The following is an 11,996-nucleotide window of genomic DNA, read 5'->3' as shown; positions in this document are numbered from 1 at the left end:
TAACATACTAGGCTCATGTGTTACAACTAAAAGTAAAGGAGGCTGCTGATATTGCCATTAGCCCATGTGATTTCATAACTGGCTTTTCTTAATGTTGAAAATTATGTGGGAATCTCCACTCCTACCTCTGAGAGGCCCAAGCAGCTGGGGGCCCCTGTCCATTGCATTCAAAGTCTTTGAGAGAAGGTATAGGGAGGGCAATTCTTTTCTTGCTTCAAAGTACAGTCCACCTTCTTGGAAGTTGCAAAGGAAGCAGGCAGGGACTCTCTTTATGAAGTAAATTGTCCACTGGTGATGGGAATGATCTGTTTTCTGAGTTTGGGATACTTGGAAAACACCTACTCTCGTTATGCCCCTGCTGAGCTGGTGGCTTTGACTCCTCAGACCCAGAAGGGTCAAGACAGGTCTTTCACGTCACAGCTCATTATGCAGCTACCCAGTGGCCAAACCTGGGGGGCGACTGGACTGTGGTAACCCCAGAAGCTGGCCCACAAACGGAAAATACCATGTCTTTTGGGCTTAGCCTGACAGTACAAGGCTCTTTGTTATCCTCCAGAAGAAGCTTACAAAGTATAGAAGCCACCTAAGAAAGTCAATAGTCTGGTTTTCCACACCTCCTAAGTTTACAGAGGAGCCAAAAAACTCCAAATCAAAGATTCAAAACTAGGTCCTTGTCCCTACCTCGAGACGGGGCCTCCGGGGTCTATGAGGAGTCTGTCTAAGACATCTTGTAATTGAAAGACAGAGGAAATGAAGGCAGGGTAAAGGCAGGGGTTGAGGGGCTTGGTTTACGGTCCTCACCTGGCTACAGCATCATTAAACAGTGAGTCCAGAAAACAGAGGGTATTAAGGGAAGTGACAGGGTCCTTAAGGCTTCAAATCAGGAGTGGTCTGTGCTCTCTGTGTGGATCTGAGAGAGGAGAGTCCAGAGGTGGGGGGAGGCAGCAAAGATAAGAAGCAGCTGGGTGTCGTATTACAAAGCTGAAAGAAAGAAGTGGAGAAACCAAGAACATGCAAAAGAAAGATCAGAGAGAGTTATTATTGTGCAATATGCCCATTGCAGACAGACAGGCGGCATTGGCCTTTCATCTTTCTTAGCCTCAGATTCCAAGAAAGCCTTTGCTGCAGCCTGGTCAGTCACACACAGGCACCGGCTGGGGAGAATGTCAAAGTCCTGGCAAATTCCACTCTGGACAAGACGGTAAACTTGGGAAACATCTGCGACTTTTTCAGGTGACTGACCTACTCAGTCCCCACCCTAGTTATCGGCTTCCCAAACTTGGCTCTCTTCTGTTGCCCCCACCCTCGAAACTGAGCACTGCAGACAGCTAAAAGGCGGTGGGAACACGGGTCTGCTGCCAGCACCACACACAGCAACCCGTGCAGGGCCCCCACCTGCCCACATACTTGGCAGGCACCGCCCTAACTCATGCCAACTTGAACCGAGTGAAAAGCGAAAACCCAATCCATCAAAGAGTCGTTCTGTCTACATGACATCAAACCAACCAGTTGTTTACATTGGTGCCACATGGCACCAAGGGCTGTTTTGACTGAAATCAGCCGCTCCGACATGCGGAGTCCACAGCCTGCATTGGCACCGTGTAGAGGGAAGGTAGAGCCCTGTGTAAGAGAACTCCTCAGACCCAGACTGAGTCAAACATCACCAACCTGGGTGCCGTTTCCGTACGCCCTGCTCTCAAAGGACCGAGCGCTGTTCTGTGCACTGCCACAATCCAGGTGTGTATGTGGCATTAGTTGTTGCCCTGAATGGAAAGTGTTGCGGGGGGTAAAAAGCTCAAGGACACCGTGCTAGGTTTGCAACCGAATTAGTAAACCAGAGCTCCCCAAAAAACACATCCTCAGCTAAGACAGGGTTTGGCATTTGAGAAATGCCTTAGGGAAACTAGCCTCTGGGTCACACCCTGGACTTGGCTTAACCCAGTTGTGGGTTCTCAGTGGACCTCAAATGTCACCTTCCCAGGTAGACAAATGCAGGGATGAATGTGGACCAGAGAAAGAGCACTGAGACATGCTCGCCCCTTCCTGACTGTGGAAAACTCTGCCAGATGTGGCCTCTCTGGGGATCATGTGAGGTTGGCCTGCCGATTTCTTAGATGACTTCAAATGGCTCTGATTTTAGGTAATAAATCTAAAATAAATTTAGGTAACAAAAGCTAGAGAAAACAGAAGGAAAAATCAGACCACAAAATACCAAAGAAGACATCGGAATATTTCTCCCTCACCTGTACACGCGTACAATGCTTTGAACTTTTGACTGTCTCACTCACCACACTGCCAGTCATGCTCCAGCGCTCGATATCCACAAAGCTCTCTGCCTGCCTCCCACACTCCCTCCAACTTGTTACCTAAACTTGCCATCTGGGGGCCTTCTCTGATGTAAAATTTCACCTGCTGCTTCCATCTCTCTTCCCTGCTTGTTTTCTCCTTAGCACTTACCCTCAGGTAATACACGAAATATTTCCTTATTTGTCTTGTCTGCCTTCCACACTAGAATGTGAACTCCACAAGGGCCAGAGCTTTCCCCTTGTGCACGGCTTGCTCACTGCTGTACCCACCTGGGATAGCACCTGGCACACAGTGATTAATGTGTTTGTTGAATGAGTTAGTAATTGTTTTCTGTCATTTAAGTAGAGCAGATGACTTTCATTAACAAATTAGGATACTGAGGCTGAGTGATTCTATGTTCCTGACCCCCAGCTTCTTGAAAGACAGAACAAAACATTTCCAATGACTAGGTTTTTGCCTCTTCTCCTCCCTGCTCTTCCTCAGGTGAGACCGCAAGGCTGAAAGGGACAGGAGTTGGGTATCCTCCCCACCCCCACCACAGAACGCTAAGTGGGCTAGAGTTGAATGTAACCATTTCCATTTGTTGGTTACTGCTGATAAAATAGTTTTCCTTCAGGGCGGGCCTTGTGAAAAGAACAGAATACTCTAGGCATATTTCAAAATGGCTGCTTTTCTCCTTGCTGGAAGCATGAAATTCCTTCCTTGATTCCTTCCTTCCTTCCTTCCTTCCTTCCTTCCTTCCTTCCTTCCTTCCTTCCTTCCTCCCTCCCTCCCTCCCTCCCTCCCTCTCCTTCCCTTCCTTGCTTCCCTTCCCTCCTTCCTTCCTTTTGAAAGAGCAAATTCCAGTAGATTCTTATTGTTTGACTGACAGAACACACAAAACCAGGCGGAGATGGGCCCAAGGAAATGATGGTCAGGTTTCATTGCTGTTTGCCCTTTGGTCCTTCATCTTCTAAGTATTTATTATATTTTCTTTTAAAGATATTAGCTATTTTAATCACAAATGCAATTCAAGTGAGAATAAATAAATGTGTTATCTTTTAACATCTGCCCCTCCCCATGTTCCTTTAAATAAAAAAAAAAAGAGCTAAGTGTCTTTTCATAGCCTATTTGGCCATAGCTATCTCACCTATGGTTTAAAAACAGACTGTAACTTATCTTCTCAAATTCCTTCTTGAACTACCATTCATTCTGTTACAGAAATCCTGGGAAAGAAAGTGTATTGATATTGTTGATAATTTCCAAAAGGTGACGATGGTAACGGGGCTGAAGGCAACTGAGAGGGGTCTTCAGCAAACTGAGGACCATTGGGAAATTGTGCAGAGGCAGACCTTGTCAACAAGGCAGCTCCTTCAATTAATGCTAGGAGAATGCCACCCATTGTGGCTGACCCAACCATGCCACCGGTCCATTTCTTGCTGCCAGCATGGCTCCGTTAAGGCACCCCTTGTGATGGAGTTCCAGGGATCTCTTTCCCCCTGACTTGAACCATGCTGCCGTCAATCATGGAAAATAAACCTCCGAAACTGCAAAGCTACCTCCCAACTGTGGAGCCCTGGTTCCAAAAGCTGTCAAACTGCCTTGTAGTCTGTGGTTTATTCCCACTGCAGAATTGCAAAAACCTTTTGACTGCTTGAATGGTATCATTCAATGGGCGCCTGTGGTACCCATTGTAAAGGCCCCACCACAACCATCCAGGTTGCCAAGGGCAAGGGCGTGTGTACTCTTCCACCTTGACTCCATCAGTGCAAAAGATCCTTTTTCTGATCTTTACCAGGAGAACTTGGTAAGGCTCCTGTCAGTAAAACTCACAGAAGTGTGGTGGTCTCCTAAGAATGGGCACCGTGGAACTTTTAACTCTCAAACTTGTCTTAGGCTGAGCCTCCAACAATATGTCAATTACAATTTTTCTTACTCAGTACTGGTTCCAGCAAAAGTTTCTACTTCTGGGCCTCTGTTCTGGGGTGCTGTCCCTCTCTGTATCTGCTTGCCTGTCTCTCTCAATTTTGGGGGCAGCAGTTTTACCTTCAACGTCCATTCTCTGATGGATCTGAGGAGACTTGTTGATTTTCTTTGTTCAGCCTTTTTGCTTGTTGTGAGGAAAACTTTCAAACTCCTTACAGGCCAGACCAGACTTCAAAAAAAAGTTGTTTTTGTTTTTGTTTTTCTTTACTATTGAGTTTTGAGAGTTTACATATTCTAGATCCTACTACTTTTTCAAATATGTGCCTTGCAAACATTTTCTCCCAGGGTAGAGCTTCACATCCTCTTCACATGTTCTTTCAGAGCAAAAGTTTTTAATTCTGCGGAGGTCCAGTTTGTTTTATTTTATTTTTATGAGGTCCAATGTTTTCCTTTTATAGATCATGCTTTTAATGTCAAATCTAAGAAGTTTATGCCTACATCTAGATCCTAAAGATCTTCACCTGTTATTTTTGCTAAAGGTTTTATGGTTTAAAATTGACATTTAACTCCACAATCCATTTTGAATTTTTTGTACAACATGTGAAATTTAGGTTGTTGTATTTTTTGCCTTTAGATGTCCAGATGCACCAGCACTGTTTGTAGAAAAGGCTACCTGATCTCTATTCCAGTTGACCATATTTGTGTAGGTCACTCTATTCCACTGACCTATTTGTCTGTCTTTCCAATACCATACTGTCTTGATTGCTGTAGTTTTACAGGAAGTCTTAATATTGGATAGAGAGATCCCTCTCACTTCATGATTGTCAAAATTGTTTTAGCTATTCTATGGCCCGTGCCTTTACACATATTTTGTAAAGAATAAGTTTGTCTGTCGACAACAGTCCTTTCTGGGATTTTGGCTGGGATTGCATTAAGCCTATGTATCAATTTGGGAAGAGATGACATTTTAGTATGTTGACTCTTCCAGTCCATGCATCTCTCTCCATTTACTTAGGTCTTATTTCTTTCATCAGAATTTTGTCAACATTTTGTAATTTTCAGAATACATACCTAATGTATGTTTCATTAAATATTTATTAAAGTATTTAAGTTTATTGAGTGATTATAAATGGTATTATTTTTAACTTTAGTTTCTGCATATTTAAAGCATATACAAGTGTAAAGGGTTTCTGTGTGTTGACCTTGTATCTTGTGACCCTGCTAAATTCAGTTATTACTTGTAGATTTTTTTTTTTTTTCCGTAGATTGCTTGGAATTTTCTATGTGGACAATCACATCATCTGCAAATAGTTTTATTTCTTCTTTTTCAATCTGGGTATCTTTATTTATTTTTTTAAGGTTTATTGATTTATTTGGTGGGGGAGAAGAGAGAGAGAGTGTGTGAGGAGGAGAGAGAGGGAGAGAAAGAATCCCATGCAGGCTTTACATTGTCACGGCAGATACCAACGCAAGGCTCAATCTCACAAACTGTGAGTCAATGATCTGAACCGAAATCAAGAGTCAGGATGTTTAACCAATAGAGTCACCCAGGTGCCCCAGGGTATCTTTATAAATTTTTTCTTGCTCTATCCCAGTGGCTATACTTTCTAGTAGTATAAGAGTAGTAAGAACAGACATCCTTGCTTTGTTCCCAATCTTAGGAATAAGTAAGTACTCTTCCATCATGAAGCATGATGATAGCTGTAGACTTTTTGTAGATGTTGAGATAATTTCCTTCTAATTTGTTGAATTTCAGAAATCACAAATGGCAGTCAAATTTTGTCAAATGTTTTTGTGTTAATTGATATATTGTGATTCTCCATCTTTAGCTTTTCATAGGTAACAATGACTGATTTTCAAATGTTAAATGATCCCGCATACTTGGAAAATAATTCTACATGGTCATGTCGTGTAATTCTTTTTATTTGCTGTTTTTGGTTTGTTAATATTTTTGTTTTTTGGCATTTAAGTTCATGAGAGACATTAATTGGCAATTTTGTTTTTGTGCTGGCTTCGTTTGGTTTCCTTATCAGGGTAATACTGGCCTCATAAATGAATTGAAAGTGCTCCCTTCTATTTTCTGGAAAACATTGTATGTAAATTGGTGTTAATTTTTCTTTAAGTGCTTGTTAGATTTCTCCAGTGAAACCATTTAGGCCTAGAGATTTTTCTTTATTAGCTTGTGTGTATGTATTTATTATTATTTTCAGGTGTTTTTAAATTGTGAATTCAACTTATTTAATGGTTATAGGAATGGTCAGGTTTTTTTCTTTTTTATCTTGGTTGAAGCTTGGTAATTTGTGTTTTTTGAGGAATTTTCCCATCTCTTTTAAATTGTCAAATTTATGAATGTAAAAATTACTCAGAGTATTCTTTTATTATCCTCTTAATACTGTAGGATCTATGATGATAACCTGTTTTTGTTCTGATAGTGGTGATTTATGTTTTTTTTTCAATTTTTTTGCCATCAGTCTCAGTAGAGGTTTATATACTTTATTTATTTATTTTTAATGTTTATTTACTTTTGAGAGAGACAGAGTGCAAGCAGGGGAGGGGCAGAGAGAGAGGGAGACAGAATCCAAAGCAGGTTCTAGGCTCCGAGCTATCAGCACAGAGCCCTACGTGGGGCTTGAACTCACCACCTGTGAGATCATGACCTGAGCTGAAGTCGGACGCTTAACCGACAGAGCCACCCAGGTGCCCCTATACTTTATTTTTTAAATGCACTTGTTGTTTTCATTTTCTCTATTGTTTTCCTATATTCAATTTTATAGGTTTCTATTCTAATCCTTCTCACTTCCTTCCTTCCGCTTGCTCTTCTTTTTCTAGTTTCTTGAAAAAGTTAGCTTATTGATTTAAGATCTTTCCTTTTATGATGTAAGCATTCAATGTTATACATTTTCCTCAACACTGTTAGCAGCATCCCACGTATTTTAACAGGTATTTTCATTTAGTTGTACGATTTAGAAAAATTTCCTTTAAAATGTTCTCTTTGACCAATAAATTATTTAGATGTGTGTTTTTTGGCTTCCAAGTGTTTGAAGATTTTCCTGTTATCTTTGTTATCGATTTCTAGTTTGACTGCATTGTGCTCAGAAAACATATGCAACATAATTTTAATTCTTTTAAAATGTTAATGTTTTATGGTTCAGGCCATGGTCTGTTCTGATTTATGTTCCATGGGCAATTGAAGAGAATGTGTATCTTGCTATCTTTGGGTGAAATGTCCTATAATTGCCAATATTAAGCTTTCAGTTTATGGCATTCATGAGTTTTATATCATTGGTGGTGTTCTGTCTAGTTGCTTTATCAACTAGTGAGAGAGGAGCATTAAAGTCTTCAACTGTAATTGTGGTTTTGTTTATTTCTGTTTTCAGTTTTGTCAGTTTTTGTTTTACATATTTTGAAGCTTTGTTGTTTGTGCATACACATTTTAGGCCTGTGATGTCTTCTTGGCGGACTGAGCCCTTTATTGTTATAGAATGTCCCTGTCGCTGGCAATTTTCTTTGCTCTCAAGTCCACCTTATCCAATTTTAATACTTTTGATCAATGTTCGCATGGTATATCTTTTTTATCCTTTTACTTTCAACCTACATAGGTCATTAAATTTGAAGTAAATTTCCTGTAGATAGGATATAGTTAGGTAGTTTTTTGTTTTGTTTTAAATCCACTCTGTCAATCTTTGTCTTTGGATTAGTCTATGTAGATCATTTGCGATTAAGGCAATTCTTGATATGTTAGACCTAAAGTATGCCATTTTATTTGTTTTCTTTTCTTTTTTTCTTTTTACTCTGTTTCTTGTTCCTCTCTTTTTATTTACCTTACTGTGGGTTAACCGTTTTTTTTTAGGATTCCACCATGATTTACTTACAGTGTTTTAGAGAGATAGACTCTCCAAATATAGAGTTTCTATAGTTGCTCTAACTATTAAAATATACATATATATCATATCTTATTTCACTAGTATCAACATTCTACCACTTCGAGGGAAATATGAGAACTCCATTTCCATTTAGCTCTCTTTATTTTTCCCACTTTTAAATATCATTGTCTTGAGTATCTTTTTTTTTTTAATAAAGTTTACTTATTTTGAGAGAGTGCATGTGCATGCAAGTGGGAGAGGGGCAAAGAGACAGGGAGAGAGAATCCCAAAGCAGGTTCTGCTCTGTCAGCAGAGCCCAACATGGGATCTGACCTGAGCTGAAATGAAGAGTGAGATGCTTAACCAACTGAGCCACCCACGTGCCCCTGTCCTGAGTATCAATGATGCTACAATTTTTGTTTCAAGCACTAAATATGATTTATAAAACTCATGAGACTAGTCTATCAAGTACTCTCACTTCTGCTGTCTGTTGTCCTTTTTTCCTTCCTACTGCTCCCAATTTCCTCCTTTTATTACTTTTTGTTTAAAGAACTTGCTTTAGCCAATCTTTAATGGGTATACCGGTTAGTGATAAATTCTTAAGTTTCCTTTCATCTGAGAATGTCCTTATTTACCCTTAATTCATGAAAGACAGTTTCACTGCATATGAAATTCTGGGTTGACAGTTCTTTTCTTTCAACACTTGAAAATTCATGTGCCACTTTCTTTTGGTCTTTGTGGTTTCAAATGATTAATCTGAAAATTAGTGTTCCCTTATAGGTAAGATGTCATTTCTGTCTGCTTTCAAGACCTTTTTTTGTCTTTAGTTTCTAAACATTTAATTAAGACATATAGTTTTGCTTTATCTAGTTTGGGTCTTACTCAGCTTCTGGAATGTGCAGATTGGTCTTTCACCAAATTTGGGCTGTTGTCAGTCACCATTTCCCTGAATGACTGTTTCAGCCTTTTGGAGTTCTTTTTGGAACTCCAAAGATACAAATGTTGGATGTTTTGGATGTTATTACTCACAGATCCTGGCCTATATTCAGGAGTTGTGGGTCCATGGGCCACTTAATTTTTAGACTCTCTGGTGTCACTGTGGTCTGTTCTCAGCCAGAGAACCCTCTTAGTCCCACAGGCCTTAGATTCTCCTGGCTTGGTGCTTTTCATGGTAGAGGCCTCCTGACCATGCCTTCTGGCTGTCTTGGTGTCTTGGCTGGGGGAGGGGAGTCTTATGCCTGCTGGGCATCAGTTTTTCTTTTTTAAAGTTTACTTATCTATTTTGAGAAAAGGAGAGCTAGTGAGCTGGGAAGGGGCAGAGAGAGAGAGAGAGAGAGAGAGAGAGAGAGAGAGAGAGAGATATGTTTCCCAGGCCAAGCTGCCTGTTCTGACTGGGTTCCTCTTTCTGTTGTTGCCTGGCCATTCTGGTATCTTCCAGTGGGGAAGAGGGATTTCAGGCCTAGTAGGAAAGGATAACTCTCGCCACGGCCACTTATTAGCAGGGCATTCATCTATTCCACTTGCAGGTGGTGTCTGGCTTACCTGAAGGTGTCAGAGGGACTCTGGATTGATCACGGGGGAAATGCGCACATCTGGGCTGTCTTCTGTTGCCAGGCTGAGAAAGGTAGGCTTTGGTCGCCTTTTTCTATGGGGTAAGGGGATGTAAGATGCTCAATTACTGTGCTGTTTCTCTAGCCCTAGGTTTCTGAACCAATTCACCTTCCCCTTACCACCATTTAGAGTTCTCCGTTGGTAGTCTTTTGTATTATTTCCAGGGTTGGTAGTTGTATTTAGTGGGGAGAAGTAGGGAGACACAAGTCGACACCATTTTCTCTGGAACAAATTTTCAGCTCAATAATTTTTACATTTGTCATAGTTTTCTGAATTAGTCCCAATACTGGGTTATTATTTTTTTATATTAGATATATCTAGCTGTTTCCTTACCTTTAAATAGAGTTTGGATTGGTCCTCATGCCTATAACTTTTGTCTGCTTTATTACAGAAGAAGTTTTTCTTTTTTAAAGTTTACTTATCTATTTTGAGAAAAGGAGAGCTAGCAAGCTGGGAAGGGGCAGAGAAGGGGTGGGGAGGGGCAGAGAATGAATCCAAAGCAGGCTTCGTGCTGTAAGTACAGAGCCTGATGTGGGCCTCTCTCTCACAAACTATGAGATCATGACCTGAGCCGAAATCAAGAATTGGACGCCCAACAGACCGAGCCACCCAGATGCCCCTAGTGTGGAAGAAGCTTTATTACCATACCAATTTTAAGGTGAAAAGGTGAGAAAAAAGAGCCCACAGTCAGATTGATGCTCTAGCTGTATGTACCCACCATACAGGACTACTGTGAGCCTTAAATGAAACAATACATAGGATGTATTGATTATCAGTTGCATGCAGGCAACAGTAAGTGCCCAGTGAATATTACTATTGGCTTTCTTCTACACAGCCTAATTTCTTCCTTAGTTGTTTAAAGTTCCTGAGGACTGAAACAATTTTTTTTCACCTTGTATCTCTAGGGACTAGAAGAGTACCTGGTAATAACAAACTACCTGAATAGCATTAAATCATTTATGACACCCTCCACTCCCCGCAAGCCTTACTCTTCCCCCTTTTCCAATTTTCTCTGAACTCCTTGTGACTTCAGTTTCTTGCTTTAATTAATGAGCTCATCCACAGCTTTCCTCCTCCTCTCTCCATTTACTGTACCTTCAATAAGTTAGCTTCTCTGTATTCACATATTTTGATGATTCTGCTTCTCAGTCATCTCATTTTTTTTTTTTTAATTTAAATTCAAGTTAGTTAACATATAGTAGAATGTTGGTTTCAGGAGAATTTAGTGATTCATCACTTACATATAACACCCGCTCATCCCAACAAGTGCCCTCTTTAATGCCCATCACCCACTTATCCCATCCACCCCACCCAACACCCCTCCAGCAACCCTCAGTGTGTTCTCTGTGTTTAAGAGTCTCTTATGGTTTGCCTCCCTCTCTGTTTTTATCTTCTTTTATTTCTCAGTCATCTCATTCTTGAACAGAGATATAAAATGTTTCTTTTCATCCTGAAAATTTTAGGCGGTAGCAATCACAGCCCCTGTGACCTGGCAGAGTATTTCTTTATACCATCCATGTTACTTGCTCAGAAATGGGTCTATTTCATAAGTTCAGGTTTTTGGCCAATGTATTCACTCTTCAAAGCAGATCAAGAAGCTGCCAGAAGTTCTGAATTTGATTCCAAGTTACTGTGATTTAGAATCAAGCCTATACGTAAATAATATTTAAATCCCTTCCTTCGTGTCTGCACCTTAATACTGCCATGTGAAATAAAATCAAACTCCAGAAAATGTATTTACTTTGCCCTCACAAATTAAATAGGCTGGAAAAAGACCCTGAATTATCTACATACATATGTACGCTCTAGTGAACACACACTCTATGAAGTTAGGGACAATATGCGTCTAATACCTCCCTCCGTACATGTCTCTTTGAGACTTGACAACACAATTTTCCAAATTGCACACCTTCTGCCAATTCTACCATACATCTGACATTATGCAGACTGGAAACTCAAGGAGCTCACTGTATTTTAAAAACCCCACAAACAATAAAGATGAAGGATTTATACTCACAGGTGGCTCAGAAAATGAGTAGGACTCATACTTGGGGTAGACAGCACAGAACTCAAGAGAACTCTTCCTTTCAGCAGGAAACTTAGCTTATGAGATATCCTGATAACCAGAATAGATATTAAAGAAAGTTAACATCTTACCTAACTTTATTGTTCCATTTTTTCTTTGTATTGATCTATGCAGTTTACAAAGACTTCCTCTCAAGCCATTAAAACATGACAAGGTAGGAAAATATCAGTAAAACACTTACTACCATAATTATGATTAAGATACATAATATTCTTAAGAGTATC

The 11,996-nt window shown here is 40.3% G+C and overlaps 1 pseudogene; it reads right to left on the bottom strand.

Annotated features, from left to right (window-relative positions):
- Positions 1-3,116: 3,116 nt before the first annotated feature.
- On the bottom strand, positions 3,117-4,909 carry LOC106984385 (mitochondrial import inner membrane translocase subunit Tim17-A-like; annotated as a pseudogene).
- Positions 4,910-11,996: the final 7,087 nt, after the last annotated feature.

The sequence above is a fragment of the Acinonyx jubatus genome, chromosome D1, assembly GCF_027475565.1.
Source record: "Acinonyx jubatus isolate Ajub_Pintada_27869175 chromosome D1, VMU_Ajub_asm_v1.0, whole genome shotgun sequence".
Lineage (NCBI taxonomy): Eukaryota > Metazoa > Chordata > Mammalia > Carnivora > Felidae > Acinonyx > Acinonyx jubatus.
The sequence above is the reverse complement of the archived record's forward strand: the minus strand, read 5'-3'. Positions and strand labels throughout refer to the sequence as shown.